This window comes from Lissotriton helveticus, chromosome 4_1 (assembly GCF_964261635.1).
Source record: "Lissotriton helveticus chromosome 4_1, aLisHel1.1, whole genome shotgun sequence".
NCBI classification, from domain to species: domain Eukaryota; kingdom Metazoa; phylum Chordata; class Amphibia; order Caudata; family Salamandridae; genus Lissotriton; species Lissotriton helveticus.
This window is the reverse complement of record NC_136063.1, coordinates 1,497,241,546-1,497,257,163: the sequence shown is the minus strand read 5'-3', so window position 1 is coordinate 1,497,257,163 and position 15,618 is coordinate 1,497,241,546.

Sequence of the window (15,618 nt, the reverse complement as noted above, 5' to 3'; positions counted from 1 at the left end):
CAGGTGGCTTCCCTTTCGTACCCGGCCATCTGGTCGCCCAGATCGCCTCGGCCATCTGGTCGCCCGCAATGCTTTCCTATGGGGTGACCAGATGGCCGGACTTCCCTGGAAGTCCCGATGAGGTGCCATTCGCCTCCGGGATCCCAGCCAGGGCTCCAGGAGGTCAGGCACATTCACACCTAGGGTCCCCTGAGCCTCGCGGTGCGCACTTGATCCCATAACGAAGGGAAGCCTTCCTCCGGAATACTACGGACAAGGTACTCTGGGACCCCTCTCGGCCTAGCGGTCCTCAGCCGGCAGGTGGATGGGCCAGGATGCCGCCCCAGCCCCGGGTCCGTCCCTGGGTCTGCCGCGTGGCAGGATGCCCTGGATAGGGTCCGGGAGGGCCCTGGCCTGGGGTTCCCGTCCCCCGGCCTGCCGCACTGCCAAAGGCCCAGGACGGGGTTACGTGGTGCCCGGGGAGCCTCCCCTTGATCAGCTGGGTTCAGAAGCTCCGTTCTGGGCCCCTGAGGGGCCCCGGGGAGGGCGGCCTCCCCACCCGGGGCTCCGTCCTGGGTCCTGCTGCGTGGCAGGGTGCCTGGGACGGGGTCTGGAGGGCCCGGGGTAGGCTTCCCCTGCGCATCCGGGCCTGGGGGCCACGGCTGGATCCAGGGGCCCCGCCGGGCCCCTGGTCGGGTTCTCGGGGTCAAGGCCCTGTCCTCCCAGCCTGCCGCACTGCCAAAGGCCCGGGACGGGAGTTCCGTGGTGCCCGGGGAGCTTCTCCTTGCTCGGCTGTCTTCGGGAGCCCCATCCGGGGCCCCTGAGGGCCCTGGGGAGGGTGGCCTCCCCACCGGGGCTCCGTCCTGGGTCCAGCTGTGTGGCAGGGTGCCCGGGACGGTGCCCGGGACGGGGTCCGGAGGGTCCAGGCGGCTTCCCTTTCCCTTTCCCTTGTTAGAAAGTTCAGATCTGATGCTTTCATTTGATCTGTCTACCTTTGGTATTATCTGAAGTTTTTTTTTCCTAGCTGTCAGCCAAGGGAAAACCCTGAGATCGTACCTGATTTTGAGCACCTTGGGCTGGGTGGAAGAACTGACTTTGCCCCCTTAAACACAAAAACTTCAAAAAGTCACCCCTGGAGGTCAGAAAAGGGTCTTAGACACTCTTGGTATGTCATCTGAGGTATACTATGGGGTCCTTGGGTCCAGACCTAGAAATGTGATGTGACTCTGAGCTCTATGGCTTATAATGGGAAAAATGAGTTTGACACCAAACACCTCGAAATGTCACAAATAGGAGTCCGACATATGCCTGGAGGCTGGAAATGAGCCCTAGCCACTCTTGTTACATCACCTGAGATATATAATGGGGTCCTGGTGGATACAGGGACCTGAAAACAGTCATGAGGGTTGATACTGAAAATTAGCAAAACTCGCTAATAGTGAGCACTTTTAGCGAGTTTTGCTAATTTGTCAAATAGCTCAGGTTGGATATCACAGACACCATTTGAGTGCACAGGATATAAAAACACTTGTTAGAAAGGTCAGTTCTGATGCTTTCATTTGATCTATCCACCTTTGCTATTATCTGTACTTTTTTTTCAGCTTCCAGCCAAGGGGATAACCTGATATTGTACCCGATATTGAGCACCTTGGAATGGGTGGAAGAAGTGACTTTGCCCCCTTAAACACAAAAACTTCAAAAAGTCACCCCTGGAGGCCAGAAATGAGCCCTAGCCACTCGTGTTATATCACCTCAGATATATAATGGGGTCCTGATGGCTACAGGGACCTGAAAACAGTCATGAGGGTTGATACTGAAAATTAGCAAAAATTGTCAAAAAATATTTTTTTGACAAGATTTGCTAATTTGTCAAATAGCTCAGACTGGATATCAGAGACACCGTTTGAGTGTTCAAGACATAAATACACTTGTTAGAATGGTCAGATCTTATGCTTTCATTTGATCTGTCTACCTTTGATATTATCTGAAGTTTTTTCCAGCTTCCAGCGTAGGGAAAAACCTCTGTTCGTACCCGATTTTGAGCACCTTGGGCTGGGTGGAAGAAGTGACTTTGCCCCCTTAAACACAAAAACTTCAAAAAGTTACCCCTGGAGGCCAGAAAAGGGTCTTAGACACTCTTGGTATGTCATCTGAGGTATACTATGGGGTCCTTGGGTCCAGAACTAGAAATGTGATGTGACTCTGTGCTGTATGGCTTATAATGGGAAAAAATTAGTTTGACACCAAACACCTCGAAATGTCACAAATAGGATTCCGACATGTGCCTTGAGGCTGGATAGCCACTCTTGCTATATTACCTGAGATATATAATGGGGTCCTTGTGGCTACAGGGACCTGAAAACAGTCATGAGGGTTGATACTGAAAATTAGCAAAACTCGCTAATAGTGAGCACTTCTAGCGAGTTTTGCTAATTTTTCAAATAGCTCAGGCTGGATATCAGAGACACTGTTTGAGTGTACAAGACATAAATACACTTTATGTAAAGGTCAGATCTGATGCTTTCATGTGATCTATATACCTTTGATATTATCTGAAGTTTTTTTTTCAGCTTCCAGCCAAGAGAAAGACATGATATTGTACCCGATTTTGAGCACCTTGGGCGGGGTGGAAGAAGTGACTTTGCCCCCTTAGACCCAGAAACTTCAAAAAGTCACCCCTGGAGGCCAGAAATGGCCCATAGACACTCCTGCCATGAAATCTGAGGTATACTAGGGGGGCCTGGGGTCAATACCTAGAAATATGACCTGACTCTGAGGACTTAGAATGAAAAAATAAGTTTGACTCCAAACACCTCGAAATGTTACAAATATGAGTCAAAGGTGTGCCTAGGGGCTAGAAATGGACCCTAGCCACTCTTGCTATGTCACCTGAGATATACTATCAGTTCCTGGAGTCCACTGGAACCCGCAAACAGTCATGAGTGTTGATCAGACCAAGACCAATCCGGGCTCGCCTGGCCGCTTTGGTGACTCTAGATAACCTTGGGCCAATCACACGTCCCCGTGACGGCGACAATACATTCGGATGGCTGCCCTATCAACTTTCGATGGTACTTTCTGTGCCTACCATGGTGACCACGGGTAACGGGGAATCAGGGTTCGATTCCGGTGAGGGAGCCCGAGAAACGGCTTCCACTTTCAAGGAAGGCAGCAGGCGCGCAAATTACCCACTCCCGACTCAGGGAGGTAGTGATGAAAAATAACACTACAGGACTCTTTCGAGGCCCTGTAATTGGAATGAGTACACTTTAAATCCTTTAACGAGGATCCACGGCTTTGAGAGACACAGGTGCAAGTATCAAAATGGTGACAAAAGATTTTGTGGCCCCTGAACAAATCATACTTGGTGAGATTTACCAAGTGATCAATGCAAGCAATTTCAGATAGAGACATAATTTAAACAGCACATTGTTCCTAGTCTTGTGCTACTTACCCATGTGAAATATCATGTATGTGTCATATTGGAAAGTAGTCAAAATGTGAAGTTGAATGTATGATGTTTTTAAATTACGTCACATGTTCGAAAAAAAATGCCTTACATTTTGTTCCATAATTCTTAAACCATACAATCTGGATCCATAACTCAAAGTGCAGCATAATGCTAACATCATGCGACAGTCATGTTTTAATTTTCATGCCTGTGCCATGCTTAGAAGTGGTGAGAATCTTTCAGTGATTAAATACATGTTTTTAAAAATTGGCCTCCAGTTTTTGCAAAATGTGTCACGTTTATTGTGTCATCAGTCAAGATCCATACTAGAAAGAGCTTGATTTCCAACTGTAACACATTCTATAGCATGGCCTACTACAGTGTGCCATTTTAAGAGCATGTGACTCACACAAGGTACATACAATGCAATTTGAATCCATACGAGGTGATTTTCAATTTGCGGTCATCTGGTCGCCCCATTGAAATGGATAGGATATACTACAGAGTATGTGGTGCACTATAATTCTTGAAGCGTATGAGGTACTGACTTAATTTAAATTGCAGTATGTAGCTAAGACATGTACACTTTATAGTTTGTAGCTTATAAGGACAAGGTACAAATCAAGTGTAAGCTTCAGGTAGGTTTTTCTTTTTCACTTTCATGTATGTTGAAGAACACTTTATGCTTTTGGCTATAATTCACAATATATAAATGATAGAGACATAATGTAAACAACACTGTGTTCCTAGTCTTGTGCTACTTACCCATGTGAATTATCATGTATTTGGAATATTTGAAAGTGGTCAAAATGTGAAGTTGAATGTGTGATGTTTTTCAATTACATCATTTGTTCGAAAAAGTATGCCTGTACATTTTGTCCCATAATTCTAAAACCATACAATATGGATCCATAATTCAGAGTGCAGCATAAATCTAACATCATGCCACTGTCCTGTGTCCATTTGCATGCCTGTGCCATGCTTACAAGAGGTGAGAATCTTTCAGTGATTAAATGCATGTTTTAAACAAAATTGTCTCCAGTTTTTGCAAAATGTATCGGGTATATTATGTCATCAGTCATGATCCATACTAGATAGAGCTTGATTTCCAACTGCAACACATTCTATAGCACAGCCTGCTACAGTGTGCCATTTTAAATGCATGTGACTCATACACAAGGTACATACAATGCAACTTGAATCCAAATGAGACGATTTTCAATTTGCGGCCATCTGGTCGCCCCATTGAAACGGATAGGATATACTACAGAGTATGATGTGCACTATAATTCTTGAAGCGTATGAGGTACTGACTTAATTTAAATTGCAGTATGTAGCTAGGACATTTACACTATATAGTGGCAACTCTGATGTTTGTGGCTTATAGGGACAAGGTACAAATCAAGTGTAACCTTCAGGTAGGTTTTTCGTTTTCACTTTCATGTATGTTGAAGAACACTTTATGCTTTCTGCTATAATTCACAATCTATATATGATAGAGACATAATTGAAACAGCACATTGTTCCTAGTCATGTTCTACTTACCCATGTGAAGTATCATGTATGTGGCATATTGGAAACTATTCAAAATGTGAAGTAGAATGTATGATGTTTTTCAATTGTGTCACATGTTCGAAAAAGTATGCCTTACATTTTGTCCCATAATTCTAAAACCATACAATCTGTATCCATAATTCCAAGTGCAGCATAAAGCTACCATCATGCCACTGTCCTGTGTCACTTCTCATGCATGTGGCAGGTTTAGAAGTAGTAGTAATCATTCCCTGATTCCATTCATATTTTTAGAATGCTGCCTCCAGTTTTGGGAAAATGTGTCACATATATTGTGTCATAATTCATGATCCACACTAGATAGAGCTTAATTTGCATCTGCAACACATTCTATAGCATAGCCTACTACAATATGATAATTTAAAGGCACGTGGTCTACACAGAAGGCACACAAAATGGAAGTTGAATCCATATGAGGCGATTTTCAATTTCCGGCCATCTGGTCGCCCAATTACAATAGATAGGATATAATACATAGCAGAATGTGCCCTACAATTCTTGAAGCATATAAGTTAAAGACTTATTTCCAATTGCAGATTGTAGCTAAGATATGTACGCAGTATCGTACCAATACTTATGCATGTGGCCCACATAGAAATTACATGAAATGGAAGTTGAATCCATACGAGGCGATTTTCGATTTCCGGCCATCTGGTCACCCAATTCCCAAAGATTATTGTTAATAATTTAGTGTGTTTTTATGCTATTTATCTAATAATGGATGAAACAGTTTCTTAACATGTGCATAATGAGATAGTAAATAGAAAATAATGAAAATGTATTGGTAAAGCGTATTTTGGTAGACTTTAAAAATCCCCATTGAAATACACATGCATCACCAATGCTGCAGTGAAAATAACACATAGAGATGTTTTTTCTTTTGTTTATGAAGCCTAATGTGAAGGCAAGTCACACCAATGTTTTACTTTGAAAAATTATCTTTCCTAAAATGTATGGCTTTACCTTGTTTTTTTAAAATAGCTAACAAAACAATTGCGAAAGTCGCTTATAAAATAGTGAGTGTAAATGCTATTTTGTTTTTTTTTCAGCTTGAGGTTCATTTTAATATGAGTCTTAATTTGATGTATCACTTGCCCAAGTAAACAATTCCCAAAGTCTATTTTTTCCATTTTTCCCAAGCTCAATGATAAAAACTTGCATCACCAATGATGCAAAAAGTCAAGTCCGAATATTCAAACAGCAATAAAAAATTAAGAGAAACAGATATTTGAAAAATTCCTTTTGTTTATGTGGCCTTATGTCCAAAGGCTTCCAACAAGAGCATTTTTTTGAAAATCGGGCGATTTAAAAACAAATCTGCGAACTTTTTTTTTCTCTAAAAAAAGTTTTAAAAAACTGCATTTTAGTGTAAAAAAGTGACCGTACAATATTTTTTCACCAAATAAAGTTCTTTTTGACTCAGAATACACGTAGGCTTCAGGTCAATGTGTTTTGGTTTGGGGGAGGGCGCCCAGGGGAAAAAACACCTTTGGGTAAAATGCATCACTGGTGCTGCTCGCTAGAAAAAATGGTACCCCAATATTTTTTTCTGAAAAGGGGGTTGCATATGAAAGAGGGCGTCAAAATATTATGGACCTTAAATCATTCCATCATCATTCCTGGGATGATTTAAGGTCCTGGTTCCATAGCTGTATGGTTGATACTACAATCTACAGTGGGGTGATATTTTCCTGATCAGCTGGTACGAGTGGACATGGCTGGTTGAGGTTCCCTATATAAAGATGTCCAACACTGGTGCGGTGACCGAGTGGTGAACCCTGATGAATCTGCCATAAAATCTATTGTGCAGTGAAACATGTCGGTTACAGGTAGTGGTATGCGACAATAAGCTACCATCCTTTTTAATTCACCAGCACACACTAGAGTTAGTAATAAAGTTGTACAATTGGTGTGTCTGTTGATTTTACTCTCACTTCTCTGTGTTTGTCACAGCAGGGAGCTATCCCTTTAGCTTCTTGTTCAGCACCTATATGTTTGCACAATTTGTTTTGGACACATTTCTTTTCGGAAAAGGAATGGCAACCGATGATGAGAAAGGGGCATAGAATTGGTAACATCTGCCAAGTTCCCCGAGGGTTGTTCGCCTATGAGGTGCCTTCCTTTCCACCACACAATTTTTATTATTTATCGTTCAAGTGTAGGTGGATGGACTGTCTGAGTAGGGCAGACATCACTGGATATGTCGAGTTGAACTCTGCCCAGAAACTCCTGCTTGCAGTTACAAACAGTGTTTTGTTGTGGACAGTGAGGCATTCGAGAACACACACCTAACTATCAATTAAGAAGGGGTGTCGCTCTGGAATTTAAATAGTACATTTTCAAGGCAAATTGCGTTCTTATGTCTACTAGACGATTGCCCTAAGGACCTCACAGACATCCCCTTGCAGGCAGGTGGAGTCAGTGACTGCACCTGCCTGCAAGAGGATCTCTAGTCCCCTTTCTAAGTGCAGGTGGGTTGCCGCCCGCACAGTGAAATATAAAGTGGCTGTTTCAAAGCCACCCAGTATTTCACTTAAACGCTCTGCCACCCAGAGCAGCACAAGTTTGCGCTGCCCTGGGGGCATCACATTCTATGTAATAGGGCGCAATTTCTCTGTGTGCAACCGGCGTACCTGTTTTAAGGTGTGCCAGGTGCAAAAAGGGAAAGCGCACCCTAATACATAAAATGCCCCTGGGGCGCTGAGTTTACAAAGCAAGTTTGTTGTGGAGGAAGCAGCGTTATTCTCTACAGGCCAGCAGTTTGCCGTAAATGCATATGAAAGTTTGCCTGTTGAGCAGCACAATATGTCAGTTGTATCACTGTTCATTTTTAGTGGGTTAGGGCCAAGCCAGGTGGAGATGTCTCACCTCCATTTGTAGATGCTTTCAAGTGAAGATGACATTGTGAGAAGTTGGCCTGGTATATGATGTTCACTATCCTAGTGAGCACCTTGCACCAGTCCAAACAACCCTTATAGTGATGGTTGTAAAGTCAACCTTATAGACCAGCTATCCTAGGGGTAGCATGGACAAAAGCAGTCTTAGGCTAAACTCAAGAGGGCATGTGAAGCCAGCTGTTTTACCATATGCAAACCTTTTAATACCAAATGAAAGGACACCACACAGGTTATATATTCAAAATATATATGTATTTATTACGCAATAAACCCCCTTAACTCTTTATGAGCACAGGAGCACAAGCGTATAACAAGAAACTTAATATAGCATACAAAAGTTGCACAAATATGAATAGGCCCTGGTGGCCCTTAAAACCATATACTAAAATAGTGGTATAAGAACCACGTCACGAACAATGGTATGGCCTAGGGCCTTGGGAATCGCTGGTGCTACACTGGACTAACAGCAGTTAGGACGTAGGAGGCCTACAGGATGCGGGTGCAGTGTCTAAATGCACAATCGTGCACCAATAGAAGTCAATGGGTGCGTAAAGTTAGAAAGTTGCAGATTTGGAAGTCTTCCGACTGAACTAGAACTTAACCACTTAAAACTAGGACACTAGGGATGTAAATCTCTACAGGAGCACCGCAGTACTCGCGTTACCTCACCCACAGGAAACGGGTGCATAGGTGTCAAAGTGTGTCGGGTTTCGTCGTGGAGTTCTATGGAGCCTTGGAGAAAAGATGCTGCAGGCGACCAGGAGAAAAGAGTCCGGCTGGATCCAAGGGTGGATCGAAGATGTAGAGTACCTGAAAGCAGAGGGGACAGAGTCTGGGTCACTAGCCAGTGACCAGGAAGGAACCAGGAAGGAACCAGGCGATGTTGGGTTGCGATAAGGTGATGTTGTGAAGCTTGTCTCCGCTGCCACATGGACCAGGAGGTGTTGACGACAACCAGGAGGTGGACACAGGCTGTCCCACAAAGGCTCTCGCTGTCGGCGGTATTGGTTCTCGATTCGGAGTCAACAGGCCATGGCAAATGCAACCCATGCAGGAATCAAAGATGGCTTCTGGATCAGACCAGTAAGGTCTGATGGGCTGCTCCTTTTCAGGGGAGCAAGGGCCATTCTGGAGCAACCACACCAGCATTGAAAATTCAAAGGTTCATTGTCGCAGAGGCCACTAGCCAACGGGCAAGTGACCGGACAGATGCGTCAAGCAGGAAAATGCAAAAGGGCCCCACGCAGCACTCGGTGAGTGTGGAGAGGTGATCTTTAGTGCAAAAGCTGCTTGGGGCTGGGGCTTCTCAATTCCTAAAGCACAGCTTTGAGCATGCCTCGGAAGCTGCACAGGAAGCACTTCGCTGGCTTTACAAGATGGCCGGTCCCACGTCTCAAGTCACCTCCACGGGTCTCAGATTTGCTGTGGCTGTGGATCGGGCTGTTGGATGTCTGGAAATCTGGTTCTTGTTGGTCTCTGTTGTTCGAGCTTTGGCAGGAGCAACAACAAAGTAAACCTTTGAGCGCTTGATGGTGCCTGCTTGCACAGGGTGGTCATTCCTTGACCACAAGGCAGATTCTTCAGTCTTCTACGTCGAGTAGGATGTCTAAGGGTTCAGAGTTCAAAGTTTCAGTCAGGATTATCTAAAGTCTATGGACACAGCTCCTACCTTTATTCCAAATCAAGGGGCTGGATTACCTGCTAGGTCCCTCCTATCGGTGGGACCCAGGAAGGGGGTGGTTACACCCCTTTCCCTTTGTCCAGTTTCAAGCCAGAGCTGGGCCTGGAGTGCCCCAGTTGGGCTATGCTTGGGACACCTTGTGTGCCCCAGGCAGTGTCTAGTTTCATTCAGCCCTCCCTGCCCCAATCCACTATCTCCTGTCTGGGGTGGTACTAGCACCTCCCTGTGACAGGAAACCTTTTGTCCAGGCCTCCCCTGCCGGAGTTTCGGTAAGCAGCAGGAGGCCAGACTTGTGTCTGTGGCAACAGCATCCATTTTGTGATGCTGAGGCTCTGGTTAACTTTAACCGGGATTAAGGTTAGTAACATGTCTTCTCCCTCTAGAAGGGTGGAATGCTACTCCCGTCACCAGAACTGGCGAGGAGGTAGTATTCCAAAGCGTATGACACCTTACACAACATGTTTTGATAAAGCCAAACCAAAGATAGCATCTAACCACGAGGATTATAATGCACTTAAGAGTATATGGTATGGCAGTATCCTAGAACAGCTATAAGGACATGGTTCCGAAAGCTGAAGACAGGCTCAGCTCATGCTAGAGCACCATCTCACATAAAACCAAGCACTCTGCCTCCAGGATTGTTAAGGCCTGCCATAGGAGTGACTTATAGGTGCATATGTGTCCAGATATAGGTTTAGACATAGTTATACTATATCTAAGCAAGGGGTGATTACACGACCTTGCCCCAGCTGAGTGATCAGCCTGTTGTGTCAGTTTGGATGGCCCGCCAGGGGTGGCAAAAGATATGCTGCAGCCCCTGGTAGGCCTTGGATGCACCTATGCCCTGGGTACCTATAGTACCAGTTGGTGATGTACCTAAAGTACTAGGTTGTGAATTTAGAGAGAGAACAGCAGGGCTGTGGGTCTGATTAGCAGGCCCACAGCCACATTAAGTCGAAAACCAGTGAAGCAAAAAGCAAAAAAATGGGGTGACCATAGGATAGCAGACCCTACTCTCCTACATAACCCCCCCCCAAACACAGGGGCATTAAATTTAACCTTGACCAGATAAGTCTTCATGTTCTAAGTGGAAATACCTGGAGAGACCATCTGCATTGCCATGGTCAGTCCCTGGTCTGTGCTCCACTGTAAAGTCCATCCCCTGTAGGGAAATGGACAACCTGAGTAGTTTGGTATTTTCACCCTTCATCTGATTTAGCCACAAGAGGGGCTGAATCTTGAAGTGAGTGCCAAACAAGTATGGTCTCAACTTCTTCATGGCCCAAACCACAGCAAAGGCCTCCCTCTCAAAAGCTGACCAACGTTTCTCTCTAGGGGTCAGCCTTCTGCTAATGAAAGCAATGGGCTGGTCTTGACCATCTACATTAAGTTGTGAAAGCACAGCTCCCACCCCAAACTCAGAAGCATCTGTTTGGACAATGAACTCTTTGGAGTAGTCAGGACTCTTTAAGATAGGTGCAGAGCACATGGCCTTCTTCAGGTCATCAAATGCCTTTTGACAGCTAACTGTCCACTGAACCTTTTTTGGCATCTTCTTGGATGTCAGATCATTGAGTGGTGTCACAATGGACCCATAATTCTTGACAAATTTTCGGCAGTACCCAGACAGGCCCAAGAAAGCTCTGACCTGTGTCTGGGTGGTTGGAGGAGCCCAGTCCTGTATGGTCTGGATCTTACTCTCCAGTGGTTGAACCTGACCCCCACCTACAAGGTGGCCCAGGTACACAACCTTACTCTGCCCTATCTGGCACTTTGTGGCCTTGATAGTTAGGCCTGCCTTTTGCAGGGCCTCTGAAACCATCTTCAGGTGGATCAGGTGATCATCCCAGGTGGAGCTGAAGACAGCAACATCATCAAGATAAGCTGCGCAAAAGTCATCCAACCCAGAAAGGACTTGGTTCACCAACCTTTGGAAAGTGGCAGGTGCATTCTTCAAACCAAAGGGCATTACCACAAATTGATAATGACCTCCAGGGGTTGAGAAAGCTGTTTTGGCCTTGGACTCCTCAGCTAACCTGATTTGCCAATAGCCTGCTGTCAAATCAAATGTGCTCAGAAATTTGGCAGAAGCCAATCTATCAATGAGCTCATCTGCCCTTGGAATTGGGTGAGCATCTGTCCTAGTGACAGCATTGAGACCTCTATAGTCCACACAGAACCTCATGTCTCTCTTACCATCTTGGGTGTGAGGTTTTGGTACAAGGACAACTGGACTGGCCCAGGGGCTCTCTGATGGCTCAATTACTCCAAGTTCAAGCATTTTCTGCACCTCAGTCTTTATACAGTCCCGACATGGTCAGGTTGCCTGAAGATCTTACTCTTCACAGGCAGACTGTCACCAGTGTCCACCTCATGGGTGCACCAGTTAGTCTGACTAGGTGTTAATGAAAACATATGTCTATGGGTCTGTAGAACTTGTCGGCAGTCCCATTGCTGTTGGTCAGTGAGGCAGCCTGCCAAGGCCACTCCATCAACTGAACCATCATCAGGGTTTTGGGATAGCAGGTCTGGGAGAGGGTCACTCTCTTCCTCCTGTTCCCCATTTGTAGCCATGAGCAAGCCCATGTCTGCCCTGTCCACCTATGCCTTCAATCTGTTGACATGGAGCACCCTGTGGGGGCTCCTAGGGGTGCCGAGGTCCACCAAGTAGGTGACCTCTCCCTTTTTCTCAATTATGGTGTGGGGTTCAGACCATTTGTCTTGGAGGGCTGCTGGGGCCACTGGCTCTAACACCCACACCCTCTGTCCTGGCTGGTACTCAGTCAGCACAGCCTTTTGGTCATGCCAAGCTTTCTGGAGTTCTTGGCTAGCCTCAAGGTTTTTGGAAGCCTTCTCCATGTATTCAGCCATCCTGGAGCGGAGACCAAGTACATAGTCCACTATGTCAAGTTTAGGCTTTTTGAGAGGTATGTAAGTAAAATATTTATTGTTTCTGATTAATTAAAACCATTACAAAAATACATTTGAGTGCACAAGTTGTTAATAAAAGTCTTAAAAAGAAAGATCGTCATTATTAATATTTGTATTAATAAAAACAGTGGGGTTTAAAAGTGACCATAGTTCGTTATATCTTGTCTGGGCCAACATCATGGCTTGTTAATTTCAACTCCGCTAGCATCAGGAATTTCACCAACTTCCCATTTAGTGACGGAAATCCTGGATCGAAACATGCAAGAACTGCTTGTCTGCATGTGCGTATTCTGTGTTCATTAAAAGACATTTTTAGCAGAGCAGCTCTTTCCTCTTTCAGCCTCAAACAGGTACATAGCAAATGTTCAATATCTTCATTCCCTGCACCACATAACCTACATTTTATCCCACCGTTCCTTCTCAACCATGGTTGTAAGTGTGGTATAACTGGTAGGATTCCTAGCCTATGTTTTAAAAAGGCTTCTTTTGTTTTCCTGCAGTACCCCAGTCCGAAATAAGGTTGTAACCTGGGTGATTTATATGTACACAGAGTCATCCAAGTGTGACGCCTATGGGAAAAGGTGGCTTTGTCCTCTACAAGCGAGAGTCTCTTTATATTATTATTTGCTACACGTTTGAATTGCGAATGCGATAGTGGGATTTCCCATAGTTCTTTCAGTCCTGTAACAATCAAGTACTCCTCCAAGTATTTTTTCTCCGGCATTTTGGAGCAGCTACACCGATCTTGCCAGAGCTGATGGTTCAGTGTATTCTCTGGTGAATTCATTATTTTATGCCAGCACTTAATATAGTATCCTCTCCTTGTAAGCGTTTGGCTCGTTAGTCCAAATTCAAGCCGGATCTGGGCTTGTGAGGTATAAGATGGCAAATTTAAGAGAAGTCTGTATGCTTTTGAAATGATTGTATCCAGCAGTTTCACGTCTGTGCCTTTCAATGCCTCGCTGCCGTAAGTAATGGATGACTGTATTTTTACTTGGGCGACGCGAAGCAGTGGTAGAAGAGTAGGGCCAGTCAGCTTAGTTTTTAGCTGTTTTAGTGTTGTCGCGATCAGCATACCTTTTCTCTTTATGGCCTCAAGGTGGTTTGTAAAGCGACCTCCTTTATCAACTATGATTTCCAGGTATTTATATTCAGAGCAGTTTGTAACTACCTGTGTTACAAGTACTCAAGTGTGCGGCTTTTTATTCCCAGATATTGACAGTACTTTGGTTTTGTCAATATTTGTTTCAAGTAAGTTCTCTTCGGCGTATCCATGCAGCGTGTTAATGAGATTCTGGAGTCCTACTTTGGTATGACTATCCAGGACCACGTCATCTGCGTAGGAAATGCTGGGCAGGTCTTTACCCCCCAGTCGGGGTGCATGCGCATTGCAGGCTTCCAGAGCAGGTGGTAGATCAGCAGTAAATTGATTAAATAGGGTAGGTGTTAAGACGCACCCCTGCTTGAGGCCTTTTGTCGTTGGAATACGCCTTTTGTCGTTGGAATACGCCTGGAGTGGTGGGTTCCATTCCCAAGCTTTACCTCAACCCACGTATTAGAGTGCAGTTCGATCAAAAGGTTTAAGAGAGGAGAAGGGATCCCCAGGCGGCTAGTTTTCTCCAAAGATTGGCTCTGTTGACTTTTTCGAAAGCCGCCTTGAAGTCCACAAAGCAAAAGTGAAGAGTTTGTTTAGTCAGTTTTGCTTTGTCAATAAGTAGCGATAGTGCCAGAAGGTTTGTTGTAGTTCCCATATCTCTAAAAAATCCAGTTTGACTAGATGGAATTATGTCAGTAAAAGCCCTGCAAAGTATTTTGTATGTCCAGAAGGGCTATCAGGTGATAATTCTTTGGTAACATTCTGTCCCCCGCCTTATAAATCGATGAAATAACTCAACCCTTCCAAGAGGCAGGGAGTCGCCCAGAGGGGCTGACAGACGTCTAGAGGGGTGTCAGGGATTTTCCCCAGTAGTCCGGGTCAAGTTTGAAGAGGGCTGGAGGAATTCCGTTTGGCCCCGGTGCACCATCACTCCGTCCTTTGGAAATTAATTTCCTGAGTGTGACAGCATTGATTTCGATTTCGGCTTTTTCGTATAATTTTGTTGTTTGTAAAAGATGGCCCTTCTGGGCAACCTGGGGCGTGTTTGTTACAGCGGCCTGTTGGTTGAAATGGGTGTCTAAGAAGGATTCCCAGGAGCTTTTGGTTATATATGATGTTATTCCACCATGTTTTGGATTTAAAAATGTATAAAGGGCCTCATTAGGATCCCGGACGGACTTGCGTCCGTCAGCGACCCAAGAGGATGAGGGAACGTCCGCATGGGCTGCGGCGTTCCCTCATGTGCGATTAGGATGTGACGGCCACCCTGGCGGTCACATCCTGGATATTTAACATTGCGGCGGGTGCTGCTTCAAGCAGCACCCGCCGCAATGTTAAAAGTGCATGTTTAACATTTACATGCACAAAGCGGCAGGCACCGCGCGGTGCCTGCCGCTTTGTGCATGTAAATACTGGGGGGTACCATAGGTACCCCTCATGTGCACCCCCCACCGCCAACACCCTGGGGGCCCGCAACGGGCCCCCAAAATCAAAAGTACACATGCTTTTCCACGGCGGAAAAACCGCCGCGGAAAAGCATGTTTACAAATGCTTCCTAATTTGCCTGGCGGTGTCTGATAGACACTGCCAGCCAAATGAGAGCTTTTCCGCCGCGGTTGTAATCCGACCGCGGCGGAAAAGCAGCGGACATAAACCAAGACTCACCAGCCATCGTAATGCGGCGGTGGGTCTTTGGTGAGTCCGCAGAGGATTTTCCGCCTCCTCTGAGCCGGAGGTGGCTTCCGCCGGCCCGGAGGATGCGGAAAATCCACCATCATAATGAGGCCTTTAGTGTGGACCAGAATCGGGCGCTGTTACTTCCCTTAGAGTCATAGTGAAGTTAAGCCCAGAAGTCGTCTTCATTAGATCTTTTGACCTCCCATTTAAGTTTTTTGAGGTCCGCCCGGTGCTTGCGAAGCTGTTCGAGAAGATCCTTTTCGCCCGGGCTTTTTCTTAATTATCTTAGGGATTTGTTAATCGCTTTTTTGTGGTTTTTTAAAGCTAGTTTCTG